The 24,913-nt window shown below is 46.2% G+C and overlaps 3 non-coding genes across 3 annotated transcripts; 2 read left to right on the top strand and 1 right to left on the bottom strand.

Annotated features, from left to right (window-relative positions):
• Positions 1-1,556: 1,556 nt before the first annotated feature.
• Positions 1,557-1,629, top strand: trnat-cgu (transfer RNA threonine (anticodon CGU)). Its single transcript has one exon. It is a non-coding gene; the product is annotated as a tRNA-Thr (tRNA).
• An 11,527-nt stretch (positions 1,630-13,156) lies between these two features.
• Positions 13,157-13,320, bottom strand: LOC133398708 (U1 spliceosomal RNA). The gene has a single exon (XR_009767992.1). It is a non-coding gene; the product is annotated as a U1 spliceosomal RNA (small nuclear RNA).
• Positions 13,321-24,658: 11,338 nt separating this feature from the next.
• On the top strand, positions 24,659-24,777 carry LOC133398707 (5S ribosomal RNA). The gene has a single exon (XR_009767991.1). It is a non-coding gene; the product is annotated as a 5S ribosomal RNA (ribosomal RNA).
• Positions 24,778-24,913: the final 136 nt, after the last annotated feature.

Below are 24,913 nucleotides of genomic sequence, written 5' to 3'. Positions count from 1 at the left end.
GCAACGAAATTAGCGCTTTAACCAAAATACCAATGGTAGCCTCGACAACAAGTTCCTAGATCACTGGTATAGTAAACCAGTAACTAAATGAGCATGTAAATATAATGTGCAATTCAAGCCTCATCGATTTTTATTTCTGCTGCATCCTCAGCCTTTGCTGCATTTGCATCTTTGCGCAAACTCACAACTGGGGTTTAGCATTAGTTTTATTGTTGTTATGGTTGTGTTATCGTTACGGTATTTATTTTTATTTTCTGATTCTATTGTGATTTCACTTCAATACTTATTCGGCTAATCCGGGACTCTGGGTATCGAATTTCGTGCAATATCGTGTAAATGTGTGTTAGTAAGACAATTAAATTCCTTGAAACCTTGGCTTTTCTTAACAAGCTGACAATGCACTTTTGCCCACTCTGTGGTTGTTAGGTCGTTTACCAAAATGGTAACTCTAACCTGGAAAGCAAGGCCTCATAGCTCAGTGACTTGAGCACTGGTATAAACCAGGGGTCGTGAGTTCAATTGTCACTGAGACCTGAAGTCTCGTTTCACAGTTGTTATACATGACGCTAGCCAAGGTCGGAACCCAGCATCCTGTATAGTTGTTTTGAGCGTGTCAAAAGCCCTGATGTACACATTTATCCCTTGCTAACATACCATTAGCACTACGGTTAACAAGCTGATCACAGACATTTTCAAGCTTTGCTCCTCCGCATTCATTTTGTAATATAAGGTGTTAGTTCATGAGGTAAAGTTTTAACAGAAAGCCTCATAGCTCAGGGCTGGTCTTGTAAACCAGGGGTCGTGAGTTCAATTCTCACTGAGGCCTATCACCCAGATACAGATTTAATGTTTGTGCTCACCATTCTTGAGTTGTGGTTTCTTTGTATTCTGATGGATATTTATTGAGAATTCAGTTGAATGCAACCCTATGGGGGGCACAAGCCGGTGCAAACTGTAGGCTGGTCCCAAACCTGGATAAATGCAGAGGGTTGCGTCAGGAAGGGCATCCGGTTTAAAACTTTGCCAAACAAATATGAGCGTGGATCAAAATAATTTTCCATTTCTGAACCGCTTATCCTCACAAGGGTCGTGGGAGCGCTGGAGCCTATCCCAGCTATCATCGGGGAGGAGGCGGGATACACCCTGAACTGGTTGCCAGTGAATCACAGGGCACATATAAACAAACAACCATTGGCACCCACATTAACACCTACGGGCAATTTAGAGTCTTCAATGAACCTACCATCCATGTTTTTGGGATGTGGTAGGAAACCGGAGTGCCCTGAGAAAACCCACTCAGGCACGGGGAGAACATGCAAACTCCACACAGGCATGGCCGGGGAATGAACCTCGGTCCTCAGAACTGAGGCAGATGCTCTAACCAGTCGGCCACCATGCCGCCCATTTTCCATCTCCTCCAATCAAATGTCGTTGGATTTTCATAAAAGAAATGCTGTTTTACCTTGAAAGCTAAAATGGTAACATGACCCTACATAACACTTGCCCCGCTTTTGTTAACCCATGTACCAAAATACTAACACTAATCAGTAATGCAAGGCCTCATAGCTCAGTGGTTAGAGCACTGGTCTCGTAAACCAGGGGTCGTGAGTTCAAATCTTACTGGGGCCTGTTTGTAAGCTAAACAGCTGCTTTGTGTACTAGTACAGACAAAGGCTACACTCTGCACCTTGTCATTGGAACAGCCACCTTCTTCTCCTCAGTCTATGCTCACAATCTCTGTACAATAAATTACCATCTTGGTCCTACTGAAAGTCAAGCCATGTTTTAACATACACCTAAATTATTAAAACACTCAAAGAACTCGTAGCTCAGGGGCTACATCACTGGTCTTGTAAACCAGAGGTCCTGATTTCAAGCCTCACTGTGGCCCACCACCCAAATATAGATTATATGTTTACGCGAACCATTCTTGAATTGGTAACCTATATAGTGTGTTTTTTTTTTTTTTTGCTTAACATACTAAGGCATGATTGCTGGAAAGAACACTGGTCTTGTAAATCAAAAGTGCAAAGAAAAGTGCAACGTTGACCTTCAAACCCAAGATGGTTCACTGGCCTCACCGAGGCACCATGAAAACCGGCCACCCGAAGGAGGCCCCAGGGGCCCTTAAAGTGACTAGTAGTGCGATAATCTGGAACAATGTTGATTGTGCAAATGTTGCAGATACTCCTCAGTCAGTGTGCAAATGGGGCAGATGCTACTCTGGCATGAGTGGCCAGTATTGGTCAACAACAGATATGCAAATAGTGCAGCGTGGCGAGACTACTACAGTGAGTGCACAAGTAATCCCATAGAAATGTGACAACAAACTCAAGACAAAAATTGCCAGCAAGAGGGAAGAACCTGTTGGAATGTCTGCTAGTTCTAGTTTGCAGTTTGGATTGATCGGTAGCGCCTACCTGAGGGAAGGAGCTGGAAGAGCTGGTGACCGGGATGTGGAGGGTCCAAGAGGATTTTGCACGTGCTTGTCTTAGTTCTGGCAGCGTGCAAGTCCTCAAGGGTGGGTAGGGGGGTACTGACAATCTTTTCAGAAGTTTTGATTGTCCGTTGCAGTCGGAGTTTGTCCTTTTTTGTCGCAGCACCAAACCAGACTGTGATGGAAGAACACAGGACTGATTCAATGACTGCTGTGTAGAACTGTCTCAACAGCTCCGGTAGGCCGTGCTTCCTCAGAAGCCGCAGGAAGTTCATCCTCTGCTGGCCCTTTTTAGGATGGAGTTGATGTTTATCGCCCACTTCAGGTCCTGAGAGACTGTAATTCCCAGGAAATTGAAGGTCTCGACGGTTGACACAAGGCAGCTGGAAAGCGTGAGGGGCAGCTGTGGCGAAGGATGCCTCCGGAAGTCCACGATCATCTCTACAGTCTTGAGCGTTTTCAGCTCCAGTACACACATATAGTATTCATCAATCTGATACGAGAAGAAAGACCTACACTGTAACTGTACAGTTTTTCCACCAGAGTGTGCTTGAGCGTGTTCAGCTCCAGGTTGTGTCGGCCGCACCGCAGCTCCAGCCGCTCCACTTCCTGTCGATATGCAGACTCGTCACCATCTTTGATGAGGCCGATGACAGTGGTGTCATCTGCTAACTTCAGGAGTTTGACAGCCGGGTGCGTTGAGGTGCAGTCGTTTGTGAAGAGAGAGAAGAGCAGCGGAGAGAGGACACAACCTTGGGGTGCCCCGGTGCTGATGCTGCGCTGGATGAGATCAGCCTCACCTGCTGTGTCCTGCCAGCCAGAAAGCTGTAAATCCACTGGTAGATGGCAGGCGAGAGACTGAGCTGGAGAAGCTTGGAGGAAAGGAGTTCAGGGATGATGGTGTTGAACGCAGAGCTGAAGTCCACGAACAGGATCCTCGTGTAGGTCCCCGTGCTGTCGAGGTGTTCTAGGATGAAGTGCAGTCCCATGTTGACTGCATCATCCGCAGACCTGTTTGCTTGGTAGGCAAACTGCAGGGGGTCCAGCATGGGACCTGTGACGCTCTTGAGGTGGTCCAGCGCGAGGCGTTAAAAGGACTTCATGACCACATATGTCAAGTCGACAGTCATTAAGACCCGAGATTGTAGGTTTCTTGGGGACTGGGATGCTGGTGAAGCGTTTGAAACAGGATGGTACTTCGCACAGTTCCAGAGATCAATTAAAGATCTGTATGAAGACTGGAGCGAGCTGGTCCGTGCAGACTTTGAGGCAGGATGGGGACACAAGGTCTGGGCCTGCCGCTTTGTTAATCTTTTGTTGTTTGAAGATGCGTCTCATATCCTGTTCTTGGATGGTCAACGCACAAGTCAGAGGTGTGATCGTGGTCGGTGGTGCGGCTGTGTGGGTGTGGGGTGTGAAAGTGTCCTTTTCAAATCTGCAGTAGAAGGTATTCAAGTTGCTGGCTAGTGTGCTATTGTTGTCAGCTTGGGGGTGATCGTCGCTTGTAATTGGTTAGCGATTGGAATGCATGCCAGACTGATTTAGAGTCGTTAGCGCTAAACTGTTTTTCTAACTTTGCTGCATAGTTTCTCTTTGGAATGGTAATTTATTTAGTAAGCTGGTTTCTAGTGCGATTATACAGGACCCTGTCCCCGCTTCGATATGCGTCTTCCTTAGCTTGGCGAATTTGCTTAAGTTTGGCAGTGAACCACAGCCTGTTGTTATTGAATATGCGAAATGACTTTGTTGGTACACACACATCTTCACAGAAACTGATATATGATGTAACAGTTTCCACATATTCATCAAGGCTGCCAGCTGAATTTTCAAAGACAGTCTGTGCAGTCTTAACAGCTTTGAAGTTCTATCTTTGCTTCATTGGTCCACTTTTTCACTGTCTTCACTGTATGCTTCTTACATTTAAGTTATTTCCTGTATGTTGGTATTAAGTGAATTAAGCAGTGATCAGACGAGCCCAGGTATGGCACGTTATGCGTTATTCAGCGTAGTATAGCAGTGGTCTAAAATGTTATTTTCCCTGGTAGGACAGTTGATGTGCTGCTTGTATTTAGGGTGTGCATGGTTGAGTTTAGCTTTGTTAAAGTCCCCAAGAATAATGAAGGGGGTTTTTCAATTTTTCAATTTCGTTTACTTGTTCACCGAGAATTAGCAGTGCAGCGTTCATGTTAGCTTGAGGCGGAATGTAGCCACCGGCGAGAATGAATGATGCGAACTCACGAGATGAGTAGAATGGCTTGCAGTTCAAAAACAGCGACTCTAAATGCGGGCTGCAGTATGTGCTGAGCTCTGTGACGGCCGTACACCATTTTTCGTTGATATAGAAGCATATCCCGCCGCCTATTGTTTTCCCCAATAACTCCATGACTCGGTCTGCCCGGTGAAGATGGAAGCCGGGAAGCATGACGGCGCCATCAGGGACAGCCACACAAAACCAAGTCTCCGTAAAAAGCACAGGGTGACGGAACGTCCAAAGTCTTTATTTGTCTGTATCAGAAGATGAAGCTCGTCCATTTTGTTGGGTAGGGAGCGTAGATTCGCAAGGTGGATCGTCAAGCTGTGGTGCGGGCGACACAACCTGGAGCTGAACACGCTCAAGACGGTAGAGATGATCGTGGACTTCAGGAGGCATCCTTCGCCACAGCTGCCCCTCACGTTGTCCAGCTGCCTTGTGTCAACCGTCGAGACCTTCAAAGTTCCTGGGAATTACAATCTCTCAGGACCTGAAGTGGGCGAACAACATCAACTCCGTCCTCAAAAAGGCCCAGCAGAGGATGTACTTCCTGCGGCTTCTGAGAAAGCACGGCCTGCCACCGGAGCTGCTGAGACAGTTCTACACAGCGGTCATCGAATCGGTCCTGTGTTCTTCCATCACAGTCTGGTTTGGTGCTGCTACAAAAAAGGACAAACTCCGACTGCAACGGACAATCAAAACTGCTGAAAGGATTGTCGGTACCCCCCTACCCACCATTGAGGACTTGCACGCTGCCAGAACTAAGAAAATCCTGCAAAATCCTCTCGGACCGTCTGCACCCCGGTCACCAGCTCTTCCAGCTCCTTCCCTCAGGTAGGCGCTATCGATCAACGCAAACTAGAACTAGTAGACATTCCAACAGCTTCTTCCCTCTTGCGATCAACTTCTTAAACACCTAACCTATAATTCCATTACAACAAGCTGGCAATTTTTTGACTTGAGTTCGTTGTCACATTTCTGTGGGGCCAATTATGTATTACTCGTGCACTCACTGTAGTTGTCTCGCCATGCTGCACTATTTGCATATACTGGCCACTCATGCCAGAGTAGCATCTGCTCCATTTGCACACTGATTGAGGAGTATCTGTAACATTTGCACAACCAACATTGTCCCAGATGATCGCACTACTCGTCACTTTAAACCGCATACACTCCTTGAAGTCTCAGTGCCCTTTGCACAATGGTCATTGCACCGGACTATTGCAATATTAGTCGTTCGAACTGCTCTAAGTGCTAGAGGAATCTGCATCTTTTTGCACAATTGTTTTTTGTCAATGTCTTTTATGTCCCCAAAGTGTTCTGTAAATTGACTGTTTGTTGTACTAGAGCGGCTCCAACTACCGGAGACAAATTCCTTGTGTGTTTTGGACATACTTGGCAAATAAAGATGATTCTGATTCTGATATATATATATATATATATATATATATATATATATATGTGTGTGTGTGTGTGTGTGTATATATATATATATATATGTATTGTTGTATTAGCTATTGTCATATTAGCCATAGAGTGGAATACATGTTATGGATTATTGTATTAATCATACAATAGAATTTTGATGCTATCAATTTTCATAGTATCCACAGATTTCGTACTCAGTATATCATCGCTTCCACTACTGGTCCGACAGTAACCTTGAAAAATATTTTAGCTGGTGTAATATGTTCGCAGTGTGAGTGGGGGTGGATGAGCTCTCTACAGGAACTTGCACAAGAGGAAGGCAGCGGAATGTTCTAGTGGAACAGGGAAAACAACTAATCCATCAGAGGAAGCGAGGGAGATGTCGGGTCAAGACGAATTGAGACAAGCCAGCTGTGGAGAAGGAACGCCGCCCACCTATTTGTGTTGTAAAATCCCGATATTCAAATCAATGTTCTTGGAATTTCAGGATTGTTGTTCTTGGACTTTCAAAGTGCTGTTTGACCTTGTCAAAATGCTAACACCACTCTCCATTGCTCTTGCCCTGCTTTTGGCTATGCTAAAACCCAAGGCCACATATCTCAGGTGTTAGAGCCCTGGTCTTGTAAACAACGAGTCATGAGTTCAGTTGTCACTGCGGCTTGAGAGCAAGTTGTCTGATAACCAGGAAAAAAATCTTCGACCGTAAATTAACACTGGTCCAACTGAAGGTCAACAATGCATGAACAAGCGTAAGTCTGTTCCCCAAAACAGACAAATGCAAAGTGCTCTTCAAACACACACCTGAACTATTAAAGCAGTTACCATTTAAAAACAAAGAACGGCAATAACTTAAATATCCAGTACACAGGCAGAAACACGTCAGATGGTGTGGCAGGACTCGAGCTCATCCAAACATGACAACAACTTTCCTTTTCCATTTCTTTTTGTTTTTATTTTTGTGCATCTTTTTCCTTCAACCAAACCGGCTTTGTTTCCGCCTGAGGTCTGGAGGAAGACCACTCCCCAAAGACCAGGTGATCTGCGTTCGTGAGTCGACAGTGCAATCCTTACTATGATGTACAACATCAGTCGCTAATAATTTCCTTTTCCCGGCCCCCCCTGTGTGGAGTTTGCAAGTTCTCCCCGTGCCTGGGTGGGTTTTCTCCGGACACTCTGGTTTCCTCCCACATCCCAAAAACATGCGTGGTAGGTTGATTGAAGACTCTAAATTGCCCGGTGAATGTGAGTGCAAATGGTTGTTTGTTTCTATGTGCCCTGCGATTGGCTGGGGACCGGTTCAGGGTGTACCCCGCATCCCGCCCGAAGATAGCTGGGATAGGCTCCAGCAGCCCGCGACCTTAGTGAGGATAAGCGGTAAAGAAAATGGATGGATGGATGGATGGATGGTTAGCCTCTTTGTGTGTTTCCCTCTAGATCCTTTGTATATGTCACAAAAAATACTATAATATTCCACTCTTGGTTGTATTTTGTGTGTTCTGGGTTTAAGTAAGCCTCTGTCATCGAGAACTCAAAATTTCATAAAGTGTGGCAACCTTCAGATTACGAGACTGATAAAAAGGTTTCTCGTAATTTTTCCTACATTTTATACATAAAAAGTGACGTCGTGCCCTTTTCGAGACATTGGTTTGATTTTAACAATGAAACTTAAAATTACGGTAAACCAGAAGTAACGCAAGCGTCGCTTCCAGCTTATTCTTACCTCCTAAATTAATAAAAAAAAAATATTTTTTTATGCATCTGAGTGTCAACATTTTTATTTGACCAATATACGCTAGTTGCAACATCTGTTGTTTGCCTCATAAGGAGAGGAACTTTCTGGCACATTCGACACCACCCCATACTCAGTATAAAGTAGATCGCGCTTCTTTGTTGAGACAGGTACATAATCGCGCCACTCGTGAAAATATCTGGCTCCAACGCGGTGTGACTTCTTGCCAATAAACAAGTCCATTTGGACAACTGTCAGCTTTTGCTTTGCCATTTGAGACAAAGCAGACAGTTCAGCGGACTCATAACTTCACACAGGCTGCTTTCCAAGTAAATTCTCATGCATTCTAGGGTAGAACTCTCCCCTTTACACTAGTTACAGGCAATAGTTTGAATCCCAAAGCTTTGGTTCGACTTTCATACACATTTGCAGTTTTTATCGCTTAAAAATCCTTCCCAACGCCTGCTGTACATTTTTTTAATTTTCACTCATAACTTCACACAGGCTGCTTTCCAAGTAAATTCGTATGCATTCTAGGATAGAACGCTCCCCTTTACACCTGATACAGGCAGTGGTTTGAATCCCAAAACTTTGGTTGGGCTTTTACACACGTTTGCAGTTTTTATCGCTTAAAAATGCTTCCCAGTGCCTGCTGTACACGTTTTTCCTGTTCAGTCATAAATTCACACAGGCTGCTTTCCAAGACAATTCTGGGACTTTCTAGGCTAGCACCCACCCTTTTACACTAGTTACAGGCAGTGGTTTGAATCCCAAAACTTTGGTTGGGCTTTTACACACATTTGCTGTTTTTATCGCTGAAAAATGCTTCCCAGGGCCTGCTGTCCCCATTTTTTCATTTCAGTAATAACTTGACACAGGTTGCTTTCCAAGCCAATTCTGGGGCTTTATCGGCTCGAACTCTCCCTTTACGCTAGTTACAGGCAGTGGTTTGAATCCCAAAACTTTGCTTGGACTTTTACACATATTTGCAGTTTTTATTGCTTAAAAATGATTCCAAGCGCCTGCTGTACACATTTAATTTTTTTAGTGATAACTTCACCAGTTTGGCTTCTAAGCCAATACTGGGACTTTCTATGTTAGAAATTGCCCCCTTACAATAGTTCGACCCCTCCTTGAGCCGTCACCTTATCGTTTTGGACGGGTTTGTGTGTCCCAATGATCCTAGGAGCTAAGTTGTTTGGAGCTTTATGCCCCTGGCAGGGTCACCCATGGCTAACAGGTCCTAGGTGAGGGACCACACAAAACACGACTCCAAAAACCCCAATGACAAATACAATGAATGGATTCAGGTTTCCCTTGCCCGGACGCGGGTCACCGGGGCTACCCTCTGGACCCAGGCCTGGAGGTGGGGCTCAAAGGCGAGCGCCTGATGGCCGGGCCTGCACCCATGGGGCCCGGCTGGGCACAGCCCGAAAGGGTAACGTGGGTCCCCCTTCCCATGGGCTCACCACCTGTGGGAGGGGCCATAGGGGTCGGGTGTCGTGCGAGCTGGGCGATGGCCAAAGGCGGGGACCTTGGCGATCCGATCCACGGCTACAGAAGCTGGCTCTAGGGACGGGGAATGTCACCTCTCTGGAAGGGAAGGAGCCCAAGCTGGTGTGTGAGGTCGAGAAGTTCCTACGAGATATTGTGGACTCGCCTCCATGCACAGCTTGGGCTCTGGTACCAGTCCTCTCGAGAGGGGTTGGACTCTCTTCCACTCTGGAGTTGCCCACGGTGACAGGCGCCAAGCAGGTGTGGGTATACTTATTGCTCCCTGGCTCGGCGCCTGTACGTTGGGGTTCACCCCGGTGGACGAGAGGGTAGCCTCCCTCTGCCTTCGGGTGGGGGGATGGGTCCTGACTGTTGTTTGTGCCTATGCACCAAACAGCAGTTCAGAGTACCCACCCTTTTTGGAGTCCTTGGAGGGGGTGCTGGAGAGCGCTCCTGCTGGGGACGGCCCCCCCGATCAGAACCCGAGCGGTATTCTGTTATTGGACTTCTGTGCTCATCACGGATTGTCCATAACGAACACCACGTTCAAGCATTAGGGTGTCCACATGTGCACTTGGCACCAGGACACCCGAGGTCGCAGTTCTATGATCGACTTTGTGGTTGTGTCATCGGACTTGCGGCCGCATGTCTTGGACACTCGGGTAAGGAGAGGGGCGGAGCTGTCAACTGATCACCACCTGGTGGTGAGTTGGCTCTGATGGTGGGGGAAGATGCCGGTCCAACGTGGCAGGCCCAAACGTATTGTGAGGGTCTGCTGGGAAGGTCTGGCGGAATCCCCTGTCAGAAGGAGTTTCAACTCCCACCTCCGACAGAACTTTGCTCATGTTCCGGGGGAGGCGGGGAACATCGAGTCCGAGTGGACCATGTTCCGCGCCTCCATTGCTGAGGCGGCCGACCGGAGCTGTGGCAGTAAGGTGGTTGGTACCTGTCTTGGCGGAAATCCCTGAACCCGTTGGTGGACACCAACGGTGAGGGATGCCGTCAAGCTGAAGAAGGAGTCCTATCGGGCCTTTTTGGCCTGTGGGACTCCTGAGGCAGCTGATGGGTACTGGCTGGCCAAGCGGAATGCAACTTTGGTGGTCACTGAAGCAAAAACTCGGGCATGGGAGGAGTTCGGTGAGGCCATGGAGAAAGACTTCCGGACGGCTTCGAGGAAATTCTGGTCCACCATCCGGCGTCTCAGGAGGGGGAAGCAGTGCACCATCAACACTGTGTATAGTGGGGATGGGGCGCTGCTGACCTCGACTCGAGACGTGAGCCGGTGGGGAGAATACTTCGAAGACCTCCTCAATTCCACCGACACGCCTTCCCTTGAGGAAGCAGAGTCTGGGTTCTCTGAGGCGGGCTCTCCTATCTCTGGGGTTGAGGTCACCAAGGTGGTTAAAAAGCTCCTCGGTGACAAGGCCCCGGGGATGGATGAGATTCACCCGGAGTTCCTCAAGGCTCTGGATGTTGTAGGGCTGTCCTGCTTGACACGCCTCTGCAACATCGCGTGGACATCGGGGACAGTGTCTCTGGATTTGCAGACTGGGGTGGTGGTCCCCCTTTTTAAGAAGGGGGACCGGAGGGTGTGTTCAACTACAGCCTCCATGGTAAGGTCTATTCAGGGGTGCTGGAGAGGAGAGTCTGTCGGGAAGTTGAATCTCAGATTCAGGAGGAGGAGTGTGCTTTTCGTCCTGGCCGTGGAACAGTGAACCAGCTCTACACCCTCAGCAGGGTCCTCGAGGGTGCATGGGAGTTCACCCAACCAGTTTACATATGTTTTGTGGACTCGGAGAAGGCGTTCGACCGTTTCCCTCGGGGAGTCCTGTGGAGGGTGCTTCGGGAGTATGGGGTACCGAACCCCCTGATATGAGCTGTTCGGTCCCTGTTCGACCGGAATCAGAGTTTGGTCCGCATATCCGGCAGTAAGTCGGACTTTTTCCCGGTGAGGGTTGGACTCCGCCAAGGCTTTGTCACCGATTCTGTTCATAACTTCGATGGACACAATTTCAAGGCGCAGCCGAGGCGTAGAGGGGGTCCGATTTGGTGGCCTCAGTATTGCATCTCTGCTTTTTGCAGATGATGTGGTTCTGTTGGCTTCATCAACTGAAAGAACAAGATCCCGGATACAAGCGGTCGAAATGAGTTTCCTCTGCAGGGTGTCAGGGCTCTCTCTTCGAGATAGGGTGAGAAGGTCGGTCATCCGCGAGGATCTCAGAGTAGAGTCGCTGCTCCTCCACATCGAGAGGAGCCAGATGAGGTGGCTGGGGCATCTGATTCGGATGCCTCCCGGACACCTCCCTGGTGAGGTGTTCCGGTCACGTTCCCACTGGGAGGGGGCCCTGGGGACGACCCTGGACATGCTGGAGAGACTACATTCTTCGGCTGGCCTGGGAACGCCTCAAGATCCCCCCGGAAGAGATGGATGTAGTGGCTGGGGAGAGGGAAGTCTGGCCGACCTCAGATAAGCGGTAGAAAATGGATGGATGGAAGGATAGTCTACATGTTATGGATTATTGTATTGTATTGTAAAATTATATTGTATGATTATTCAATAGAATTTTTTCTATTGTATGATTATACAATAGAATTTTCATGCTATAAATTTTCATAGTATCCAGAGATTTAATACTCAGTAGATAATCGCTTCCACTACTCTGTGACTTCTCTTACGTCGTGCATCTACGTCATAGGAACGCAAAGCAATTTATATTGCGCATTTCATACACAAGGTAACTCAATGTGCTTTACATGAGTGAAAACATTTCAAAACAAAGGAACAAAACAGCTTATAAACATTTAAAACAAAGGGGAAAATGAAAATACAACTAAAACTGCGTACAGTGCAAGAAATATCATTTAAAAGAGGAAATGCTCTAAAAAGCATAAGAAAAAAAAGAAGAGTTTTTAACAAAACTTAAAAACATGCACACTTGGCATTAGCATTTCATTCATGTATTCAGGACCGAAACCATTTTGTGATTTATAGACCAGTAACAGAACTGTAAAATCTATTCTACATCCGACTGGGAGCCAGTATAAAGACTTTAGAATTGGAGTAATATGCTAAGGCTAATATGATAATTATGAAGACAAGACACGGAAGCTCGCTGGAACAGCCCGGCGAACCAACGTGCCTACTTAGTGGCCATATTGGGGAGGTTGACGTTCCCATTGTTTAGCTTTTTCTTCAATAATAATAATAGCAATAATAATAATAACAGATTAAACCTATTGCGCTTTTCAAGACTCTCAAAGACGCTTTACACTGATTAGATAACAATAACATTAAGGTGGGTAAACAGGAAGTACAGGTGCTGGTGTCAGCGATGCGGTCCACCGCGGTGGATGCAGAAAAGTCACGCCGGGTGGTGAGAGCCTCGCTGGACGTCAGGGGACGCGCAAGGATGGTCGCTAGCTGAGCTCGATGCACGCATGTTCACGAGTCACGACCGAAGCGGGTGTTCGAGAGCTTGCTGAGAGAGAGATAGGTAGGTCATAATTTAGCGTTTTTGTAAATAAATAATCTCCCCGCCTTTGCTAGTTTACAATACATGACGACAACAACGCATAGTCCTTCGGTGAATGTATTGGGTGAACATGAGCTTCGGGGATGGATCATTAACTGAATAAGAAAGCACTTGAATGACTATGTGAAAAAGAACTGAACGTGAACGAATGTTTTTGATGAACAGTTTTGAATGATTCAGTACACTCAAACACTCATCACTATCAGTAACATTGTACCACGCTAAATTACCACACAACTATATCACTATTACACCCACTATCTTCATTTTCATTAACCAATTATCAGGAGAGAGCGCAAACGCAGTCCCCCACTACCAGAAATTATGCAGTCAAGATTCCCACATTTGGGGAATTCACAGGGGTCAGCACAACCAGAGTGCAATAGCTGAGCCTCACCCTGGGTGAACCACCTTCTTGATCATGGTATCTCCCCTGCCAGGTAAGTATGAGTTTGACTCGGTGCGAGCACGCAAGTCATTCACGCGAACGCTATGTCAAGCGACGGTGTCGTCATGAGCATGTGACCAACCATACATATAAGGGGCAAGCCGGAACATACGCTAGATGAAACGCTACTGTGTGCTAATACATGAAGAAATATGCTACTTATTTGAGAATTTTAGTTTAAATTGAGACAGTAAATGGATACCCATAATGTACAACGGCATCGAGACACGATAAAATAATTTGAAAGTGGGGTCATTCACACCCAGAAACATAGAAACCACCCATTCGGGGTACAACCTGGGGGTACAGGAAATGGTTACATCATGCACAGCGGCATCGAGAGACAATCAAATAAGTTGAAAGTGAGGTCATTCACACCCAGAAAAAAATAAACCACCCATTTGGGTTTAAGAGAGACCAATGATTTGACTAATTAAAGAAAATCGAATGTAAACATAATTGGAAGTAGTGCTTGACGAAATAACGCATTCGTCTTATCCAGCCATCCATTTTCTGAGCCGCTTCTCCTCACTAGGGTCACGGGCGTGCTGGAGCCTATCCCAGCTATCTTCGGACGGGAGGCGGGGTACACCCTGAACCGGTCGACAGCTAATCGCAGGGCACAGACAAACAAACAACCATTCACACTGACATTAACACTTACGGGCAATTAGAGTCGTCAGTTAACCGAGCATGCATGTTTTTGGGATGTGGGAGGAAACCGGAGTGCCTGGGGAAAACCCACGCAGGCACGGGGAGAACATGCAAACTCCACACAGGCGGGGCATCCGTCTCGAAGGACCAATTTAATCAGAATCAGAATCATTATTTGCCAAGTATGTCCAAAACACACGAGGAATTTCTCTCCGGTAGTTGGAGCCGCTCTAGTACAACAGACAGTCAATTTACAGAACACTTTGGAGACATAAAGACATTGACAAAAAACAATTGTGCAAAAAGATGCAGATTCCTCTAGCACTTAGAGCAGTTCGAATGACTAATATTGCAATAGTCCGGTGCAATGACCATTGTGCAAAGGGCGCTGAGACTTCCAGGAGTGTTTGCGGTTTAAAGTGACGAGTAGTGCGATCATCTGGGACAATGATGGTTGTGCAAATGTTACAGATACTCCTCAATCAGTGTGCAAATGGAGCAGATGCTACTCTGGCATGAGTGGCCAGTATATGCAAATAGTGCAGCATGGCGAGACAACTCCAGTGAGTGCACGAGTAATACATAATTGGCCCCACAGAAATGTGACAACGAACTCAAGTCAAAAAATTTCCAGCTTGTTGGATTGGAATTATTGGTTAGGTGTTTAAGAAGTTGATCGCAAGAGGGAAGAAGCTGTTGGAATGTCTACTAGTTCTAGTTTACGTTGATCGGTAGCGCCTACCTGAGGGAAGGAGCTGGAAGAGCTGGTGACCGGGGTGCAGACGGTCCGAGAGGATTTTGCACGCCCTTGTCTTAGTTCTGGCAGCGTGCAAGTCCTCAATGGTGGGTAGGGGGGTACCGACAATCCTTTCAGCAGTTTTGATTGTCCGTTGCAGTCGGAGTTTGTCCTTTTTTGTAGCAGCACCAAACCAGACTGTGATGGAAGAACACAGGACTGATTCGATGACCGCTGTGTAGAACTGTCACAGCAGCTCCGGTGGCAGGCCGTGCTTTCTCAGAAGCCGCAGGAAGTACATCCTCTGCTGGGCCTTTTTGAGGATGGAGTTGATGTTGGTCGCCAACTTCAGGTCCTGAGAGATTGTAATTCCCAGGAACTTGAAGGTTTCGACGGTTGACACAAGGCAGCTGGACAACGTGAGGGGCAGCTGTAGCGAAGGATGCCTCTTGAAGTCCACGATCATCTCTACAATCTTGAGCGTGTTCAGCTCCAGGTTGTGTCGGCCGCACCACAGCTCCAGCCGCTCCGCTTCCTGTCGATATGCAGACTCGTCACCGTCCTTGATGAGGCAGATGGCTGTGGTGTCATCTGCAAACTTCAGGAGTTTGACAGTCGGGTGCGCTGAGCTGCAGTCGTTCGTGTAGAGAGAGAAGAGCAGCGTAGAGAGGACACAACCTTGGGCCGCCCCAGTGCTGATGCTGCGTGTGGATGAGGTGGCCTCCCCCAGCCTCACCTGCTGTGTCCTACCCGTCAGAAAGCTATAAATCCAGTGGCAGATGGCAGGTGAGACGCTGAGCTGGAGAAGCTTGGATGAAAGGAGTTCAGGGATGATGGTGTTGAATGCTGAGCTGAAGTCCACGAACAGGATCCTCGCGTAGGTCCCTGCACTGTCGAGGTGTTCTAGGATGAAGTGCAGTCCCATGTTGACTGCATCATCCGCAGACCTGTTTGCTTGGTAGGCAAACTGCAGGGGGTCCAGCAGGGGACCTGTGACACTCGTGAAACTGTCCTTTTCAAATCTGCAGTCGATGTCATGGGTGGGTGTTCCGCTTTTTGTCTTCCCCCTGTTTCACACACACCTGCTCCTGTGAGCATCTTCACCTCCTGTGCCTCGTTCACCCTAATTACCCCTTGTATTTAACCTCGTGTCTCATTCCCTCTCGTTGCCAGTTCGTTGTACCTTGTCGTCGCGTTCCAGCATTCCTTGTTTCCACGTCACAGACTCACAGTAAGACTTGACCCCGTTCCGATTATTGACCTCGCCTCTTTGCCTCATGTTTTTGGATACTGTTGCCTTTCTTGGATTGCCTGCCTGTGTACCGACCTATGCCCGTATGTTAAACCTCTCTTTTTGGAAACTATCCATTTGTTTTGGAGTCGTGCATTTTTGGGTCCTATCCTCTGTTCCGTTCGTGACAGAATGAACTGGCCATAACATGGACCCAGCAGACTCAGACCCGGTGCGCAAAGCCCTTCAAGCGCAGGGTCAACGCCTCTCGAAGCAGGAAGAGCAGCTTGCTTCTTGAGGGACTGTCAAGGCATCAGGACAATATGATGAGACAGGTGGCCTCGCAGTTTGAACTTCTTATGAAAATGATTCAAGAGAAGGAACCAGTTGGCACCACACCGATAACGCCACGGTACCAACATTTCCATGTGAAGCAGTCACCATGCAGCCACCTCCGCTGCTGTCTGCCCACAGCTCTCGACCGGAGAGGTTCTCTGGAGATTCTGGGAACATTAAGCCGTTCATCATGCAGAGCGAACTCCACTTTGAGCTGCAGGCAGCTGCCTTCCCCACCTAGCAGGCAAAAATCACTTTTGTCATTTCCTACCTGACTGGTCGTGCGGAGGCGTGACCTACTGCTGAATGGAGCCGCAATTCCGCCGCGTGTCATTCATGGGCTTTTTTCGTAAAGACTATGGAGCAAATTTTTCAATTTTCCACACCAGATCGCGAGGAAGCTCGCACCCTTGTCACCTTACAACAAGGCAAGCGCAGGGTGTCAGATTACGCGATTGAGTTTCGCATTCTAGCAGCTGAGAGTCATTGGAATCATCGGGCGCTACTCGATGCCTTTTTTCAAGGACTATCCCCCGTCGTCAAGGATCATTTAGTCCCGCTAGACCTGCCGACCGACTTGGACACTCTCATTGCTCTCGCCGTAAAAATCGGCAAGAGGCTTTTGGATCGCGAGCTGGATAGAGATCGGCGGAGGGCTGCGTCACCGCGCACTTGGAGGACGAGCCTCGGTGACCAACCAAACCAAGGCAGATCCCCTGTTTCCGGTCTCAACCCACTGGCTAGCGTCCCCACGGATGAACCCATGCAACTGGGCAGGTTCCGTCTCTCCCCTGAGGAATGTCAATGCCGGCTGAGGGAAGGGCGGTGCTTCTACTGCGGTCAGTTGTGTCATTCCGTGAGCAACTGTCACGTCAAAGTTGCCGGTGCCGGTAGCAAGGGCACGGGAGAGGTGAGTCTGAATTTCATTAAGGAAGACCCTACACGGGTTCTTCCGAAAGAGACACTATGCTCTCCTGATCAAGAAATTCATACACATGTATTAATTGACTCTGGTTCTGACGCTAACTTACTTAGCTCCCTCCTCGTTAGACGTATGCACCTTAGAACCTTTCAAATAAAACGCCACCACAACACCTATGCTGCAGACGGCAGTTTTATGGGCAAGATCACTCACCGCACCCAAACACCCACATTGACATTTCCTGATTCTCACTCGGAACGCATTAGTTTTCATGTTTTTGACGCCATGAATCATGACCTTATCTTAGGGAATCCATGGTTGAAATTACATACCCCCACATTGACTGGTCCTCTGGGTAGGTTATGTCATGGGGCAGCAATTGCGCCCGGAACTGTTTCAAGCCGCCATGTGATGTTCAGGGCCATGTTTCTCAGGACAATCCACAGACCCCATCTGGGGATCCTGATTTAGTGCCCACCTGTTACCAGGATATTAAAGACGTTTTTTCCAAGTCCAAGGCCAAATCCCTTCCACCTCACAGATCTTATGACTGTGCTGTTGACTTGCTGCCTGGAACCATACCCCCACGAGGGAGGTTGTTCGCTCTTTCAGGGCCGGAACACAAGGCCATGAAGGAGTACGTGGAAGAATCACTGCCAGCCGGGATCGTTCGCCCATCTTCATCCCCTGCGGGAGCAGGATTTTTCTTTGTGGACAAAAAGGACAAGACCCTGCGAACCTGTCTTGATTATCGGGGTCTCAACGAGATAACTGTAAAAAACAGGTACCCTCTTCCTCTCATCTCCACCGCCTTTGAGTTCCTGGAGGGAGCCAAGATTTTCACCAAACTGGACTTAAGAAATGCGTATCATCTTGTCAGGATAAGGAAGGGGGATGAATGGAAAACAGCATTCAACACACCAACGGGACATTATGAGTATTTGGTAATGCCTTTTGGACTTACTAACGCTCCAGCTGTTTTCCAAAACCTTGTCAATGATGTCCTGCGTGACATGTTGAATAGTTATGTTTTTGTCCATTTGGACGACATTTTGATATTCTCCCTGGATGAGGAGACTCACATGATTCATGTCCGCTCTGTATTGCAGCGGCTACTGCAGAATCAACTATATGTCAAGGCTAAGAAATGTGAGTTCCACAAGGCGTCCGTTTCTTTTCTGGGTTTCGTCCTGGCTCAAGCTGAAGTCAAAATGGACCTTTCCAAAGTCGATGCCGTTATTAATTGGCCTACTCCCACGTCACGCAAAGATGTACAAAGGTTCTTAGGGTTCAGAAACTTCTAAAAAAAATTCATCAGACATTTCAGTTCAATATCCTCTCCTTTGCATGATCTTACCTCGCCACACAAACCTTTTGTATGGAACCCGCTTTGTCAGGCAGCTTTTCAAAAACTTAAATCGAGTTTTACCTCCGCTCCCATCCTTAATTTGCCAGATCTCAAACAGCAGTTTGTGGTAGAAGTCGATGCGTCTGATGGGAGCAGTGCTCTCCCAGAAATCTCTCAAGAATGATAAATTACATTGTGCTTTTCTCTCCAAAAAACTGACCCCAGCTGAAAAAAATTATGACATTGGTGACCGTGAACTGCTGGCAGTCAAGGTGGCTTTGATGGAGTGGAGGCACTGGCTCGAGGGGGCACAGACTCCGTTTTTAGTATGGACAGATCACAAGAACCTTGAGTATATTAAAACTGCTAAAAGATTAAATGCGAGGCAGGCAAGATGGGCTCTGTTCTTCACTCGATTTAATTTCATGTTATCCTACCGACCTGGTTCTAAAAATGGTAAGCCAGATGCTTTGTCACGTATTTTCTTGGAAGAGAATTCTTTGTCCGACCCTAAGACTATTTTGCCCAAGTCATGTTTCATTTCCGCTTTTGTTTGGGACATTGAAACTGCGGTTAAAGGGGCTCTGAAAAACACTCTTAGCCCTGAAGATTGCCCTGAAAACAGGTGGTTCCGACTTTAAGGGGAAAAGTCATCCACTGGGCTCACACGAAGCGAAGTGTATGTCACCCAGGCATTGCCAAGACGCAATCAGTGGTCGAACAGCGCTTTTGGTGGCCTAATGTTAGGAGGGATGTTATTGATTACGTCAATGCTTGCTAGGTATGTGCTGCTAACAAACCCTCTCGTCAACGTCCTTCTGGGGAGTTGCGACCTCTGCCAATACCACAACATCCTTGGTCAGACATTTCTGTAGACTTTGTGACATGATTACCGGCCTCGAAAGGTATGTCATGGGTGTGTGTTCCGGTTTTTGTCTTCCCCCTGTTTCACACACACCTACTCTTGTGAGCATCTTCACCACCTGTGCCTCGTTCACCCTAATTACCCCTTGTATTTAACCTCGTGTCTCATTCCCTCTCATCGCCAGTTCGTTGTCCTTGATGGTTAGCAGGTCTCCCTTTGTGTAAGTGAGTCGTGTAAGGTCTCCAAAGACGGACGAAAAACACAAAAACAAAAACAATACGAGAGAGCGCGCTACGGAGGCGACCACACTGGTAGGCGCCATCATGGTATCCAGAGCACAAGCTGTGCGTGGAGGCGAGTCCGACTATATCTAGTCGGAACTTCTCGACCTCACACACCAGCTCTGGCTCTTTCCCAGCCAGAGAGGTGACATTCCACGTCCCTAGAACCAACCAGTGTCAAATAAATAACAGCGTCCTGCAGACATTTGCGGAGTGGAAGCCGTGGGTTGTGTCCTTGGGGCCATTCCTGCCACCCCCTGACCCTCCACATTGTACCTTGTTCTATGATAGAGAACAAGAATTGATTTAGAATTTTTGAAAAACTATCAGACACTCATGGTATTTTACACCAAGTGATAGAATAGTGGTGGGACGAGAGGGTGTTGCGGCAGTGGTTGACCTGAGATCGGATTTATTGCCTTGGTTAAAAATGCCATTTTCTGCGCCTCACATTTCATTGGCACTTAAACGAGAAGGATTAAGAAATCTGCCGGCTAAACTCAATTGGACACATGATGAGAAAGAACTCTTCATACAAATTAAACAAGAATTCAGTCAAGCCATTTCTTTGGCACTTCCTAACTACAAACTACCGTTTTATTTGGACATCTCTAACAAAACTCATACTGCCGCTGCAGTATTGTACCAAATAGTACAGGGTGAAAGAATGGTACTACTACACACGAGTGTTTTGTTAGAACCAATAGTAGCACGTGCATCTGACTGCGAGACGTATGCAGCAGCAGCTGCGGCTCTTACAGAAAGTGTGCACATGTGGTGCTGATGCATCCGCTATGCTACACACCACACACTCCACAACCGCTTTCATCAACTCACGCTTATTTACCTAACTGTCCTTTTCAAATCTGCAGTAGAAGGTATTCAAGTCGTTGGCAAGTGTGCTATTGTTCTCAGCTTGGGGGGATCGTCGCTTGTAATTAGTCAGCGATTGGAATGCATGCCAGACTGATTTAGAGTCGTTCGCGCTAAACTGTTTTTCGAACTTTGCTGCATAGATCCTCTTTGCAATGTTAATTTCTTTAGTAAGCTGGTTTCTAGCTCGATTATACAGGGCCATGTGCCCACTCTGATATGCATCCTCCTTAGCTTGGCGAAGATGCTTAAGTTTAGCAGTGAACCATGGCTTGTTGTTGTTGAATGTGTGAAATGATTTTGTTGGTACACACATATCTTCACAGAAACTGATATAGGATATAACAGTGTCCGTATATTCATCCAGGCTGTCAGCTGAATTTTCAAAGACACTCCAGTCTGTGCAGTCTAAACAGCTTTGAAGTTCAATCTTTGCTTCATTGGTCCACTTTTTCACTGTTTTCACTGTAGGCTTCGCGCATTTAAGTTCTTGCCTGTACGTCGGTATTAAGTGAATTAAGCAGTGATCAGACGAGCCCAGGGCTGCACGAGGTACAGCACGGTATGCTTTTTTCGGCATAGTGTAGCAGTGGTCTAAAAGGTTATTTTCCCTAGTTGGACAGTTGATGTGCTGCTTGTATTTAGGGAGTTCGTGGCTTTTGTTAAAGTTTTGTTAGAGTTTAGCTTTGTTAAAGTCCCCGAGAATAATGAGGGATGAGTCCGGGTGTTTTTTTTTCCAATTTCGTTGACTTGTTCGGCGAGCGTTAGCAGTGCGGCATTCGTTTTAGCTTGAGGCGGAATGTAAACTCCAGCCAGGATGAATGATGCGAACTCATGCGGCGAGTAGAATGGCTTACAATTCAAAAACAGCGACTCCAAATGCGGGCTGCAGTGTGTGCTGAGCTCCGAGACGTCCGTACACCATTTTTTGTTGATATAGAAGCATAAGCGGTATCAGCACATCCCATGTCTGGACAAGAATTAACAGCTAGGTTATCCACTGTCATGCCAGAACATTGGCGACGTCAGAAAAGAGCAGCAGACTTGCAGAGCCAAAATGATCCAACATACATTGACGTCGTTGGTGTTCCCCATGGTGTTTTAAGTGAGTACAAATTTGAGTATCAAATAGCTGCAGGATTTGAGTCCTCGATCTGTTGGTTGTGCACAACCAACAAAAACGTAGACAGAATCAACTACATCCATTAAAATGTGAAAAAATTGGGCAATTGTACACAGAGTGGGTTTGAAGCTGCACACGAACAGCTATCAGCCGCATCATTGATGGCATTGCAAAACAGGGTAGCTGTTGACATGTTGTTGGCTGAGAGGAGGAGTATGTGCTATGTTCAGGAGAACAATGTTGCACATTCATTCCCAACAACATAGCTACGGATGGCAGTCTCCCCAAGGCCATAGAGGGACTCCGAACCCTTAATGGTAAAATGAAGGAACACTCTGGTGTTGACACCTCCATGTGGAACTCCGGGATGAATGCCTTTGGAAAATACAAAGCCGTGGTGTCCTCAATTTTGGTATCAATCGCTGTTTTTACAGCACTTTTGACCTTGTGGATGTTGTTGTATTCCTTGTCTGCGTTCTCTCATTAATAGATTGATAACAACAGCAATCTCACCCATGGAGAACCAGATGGCTCAAATGTATCCTTTACTTGGTCCTGACCCTGAAGATAATGATGATAATGACGTGTATTATGAGCTGCCTGATTTATTTCTAGATCCAGGTGACTATGAATTAGATTAGATTAACATTGCCTCTGAGTGTAAATGTATTTGTTTTCATAAAAATGATCCTCCAGTCGAACATCTAATTGAAATGAGTAAATATGTGATAAACAGGAGGGAAATGTCAGAATAAAAATATATGTTATCTCATGTTTACTTAATCCTATTTCAAAGCATGCATTTAGCAGTATAATGTTGCTTGAGTATAATGTTGATTGTATCATGTAAATTGAAGTTGTCTGTGAGTCTGTTTACATGTTGCTGCGATGTGCTCCCCCAACTTTATAACAGCAACAACTGTGTAACTGAATTTAAAAGAATTTAAAACATTTTGTTCATTTTCAAAAAGGAAAATAGTACTCTACAATACTGTACGTAATAAAACAGTCATAACATTTAACAAACAGTTAGTGCATCATAATTTAATGCTTCAATTTATTGTGCCGCTTCTTCTGGTGTGCCCGCCTTGGCCACCGGGAGACAGTATAATATAATGATGCAACGAAAAAAGTACAAATATACAAATAAAAAAAATAGCATGCAAGGGAAGACATATTTGGGTGCAACTACATCCGACAGGTAGGGCTTGTCTCCTCCACTGTAACAGTCGAGGTAACTGAGAAAAATAATTTTAAAAAAATATATAATAATAATACCCCGCCTTTCACTCGAAGATAGCTGGGATAGGCTCCAGGACGCCCGCGATCCGAGTGAGGATAAGCGGAACAGAAGATGAATGAATGAATATAATAATAATTTTAAAAAAACAAGTACATAAATGAATAAGAAAAAAATAAAGAGAATGTCAAATAGAAAAATAATAAAACAACAACAACCTCGACAACAAAGAATACATGTCAAAAGTTTACCTTTATACTTACAAGATAGTCTTGTTATTGTCAGATGGCACAATACCCAGCCAAAAGAATCAAGTGTCTAGATTTAGCATGTTGAGGAAGGGTGCAAAGCTATCTACTTGATTTTTTCGTTCTGCTGCTATTTTCTCTAACGCAATATATTCTATGATGACATTAAGCCAGTGACTGATGTTAATAGCTTGTTTGTTTTTCCAGTTTAGTCGAATTGTTTTCTTCGCGGTAGCTAACGCGAGGAGCCATGATTCTGAATATTTATTAGGAGGTCGATTATGCTTAAGTCACAAAGTACGCACAATCTTGGGGAAAGTGGAATCCTTAAATTCAAAATATCAGTTTCTGTGTAACCGATGAACAAAAGCATTGAATTGGTGTGCATTACCATGTAGCATGAAAATAAGTATCTGGGGTATTTTTGGTGCACTGCGTGCATATATTAGATAGAGAGAAGCCCATTTTATGCATAGTGTACGAGACTTTACGCTGATCTGACCGGTGTGATTGTTATCGGCCAATAATTAGCATTTTATCTGATCGGCTTTCATGTCATAATTCGCCGATCCGATCAATGACGTCATCGATCGGCTCAGCACAAGACATTGAACTCCACTTCTTCGTCCCGTATGAATCCAAAAACTTGTTTATTTTTAGCTTTATCACGTGTCTTGTGGCGTAGTACTCTAACTGACAGCCAATAAAGTTTTTTTCAATCTTGGCGGGGAAAAAACATGTCGTCGGTGTGGGACTATTTTGCGTTGTCTCAGACAAACAACACGCAAGTTATGAGCAGTCTGTGCACAACTGAAGTACGTCGTGGGGAACGTCATCTAAATGCTTCAACACAACAAATTTGATCGGGCACCTGAAGAATGTACACAAGGAGGAGCATGCCGCGTTCAAGAAACGCAGCGTGGGGGGAAAATACAAGCAGAAAAAAAAACCTCAACAACAAAGGAAACGTCAAATGGACGCAAACTCTGGACAGCACCTGTCCATATAGCAGTTAGAGTAAGCATGTCATTCGCAGTATTTGTTAAAGTAATTTAATTACAGGCGGCACGGTGGCCGACTGGTTAGAGCGTCTACCTCACAGTTCTGAGGACTATGGTTCAATTGTGGTTATCTGCAACATTTTTACAATCAACATTGTCCCAGATTATCACACTACTCCCTTGAAGTCTGCGCCCTTTTGCACAATGGTCATTCCACCGGACAATTGGGATATTAGTCATTCGAACTGCTCTAAGTGCGAGAGGACACAATTGTCAAAAAATAAAATATATATTTTTAAAAAATGTACCGACATTACCAGATAACTAGCAACCCTTTATTGCTCAGTGACTGTTTTTTTGTCAATGTCTTTATGTCCCAAAAGTGTTCTCTGTCAATTGACTGTCTGTTGTCATACCGGAGCGGCTCCAATTACCGGAGACAAATTCCTTGTGTTTCAGATCATTTCAGATAACTATGTGGCTTACGGCCATACTATCCTGAGAATGCCCAATCTCATCTGATCTCAGAAGCTAAGCAGGAGTGGGCCTGGTTGGTACTTGGATGGGAGACCGCCTGGGAATACCAGGTGCTGTAAGCTTTTTCACTTTAGATTCTTGTGGAATCGTTTTTTTATCGGTGGTTGACCTAAATTATAATGCAGTCAGTCTTTCTCTCTCTTATGACTTAGTGACAATTCATCAAAAACAGATATGCAAATAGTGCAGAGTGGCGAG

Source organism: Phycodurus eques, unplaced genomic scaffold (genome assembly GCF_024500275.1).
Source record: "Phycodurus eques isolate BA_2022a unplaced genomic scaffold, UOR_Pequ_1.1 contig_290, whole genome shotgun sequence".
NCBI classification, from domain to species: domain Eukaryota; kingdom Metazoa; phylum Chordata; class Actinopteri; order Syngnathiformes; family Syngnathidae; genus Phycodurus; species Phycodurus eques.
This window is presented reverse-complemented; position numbering and strand designations above follow the sequence as displayed.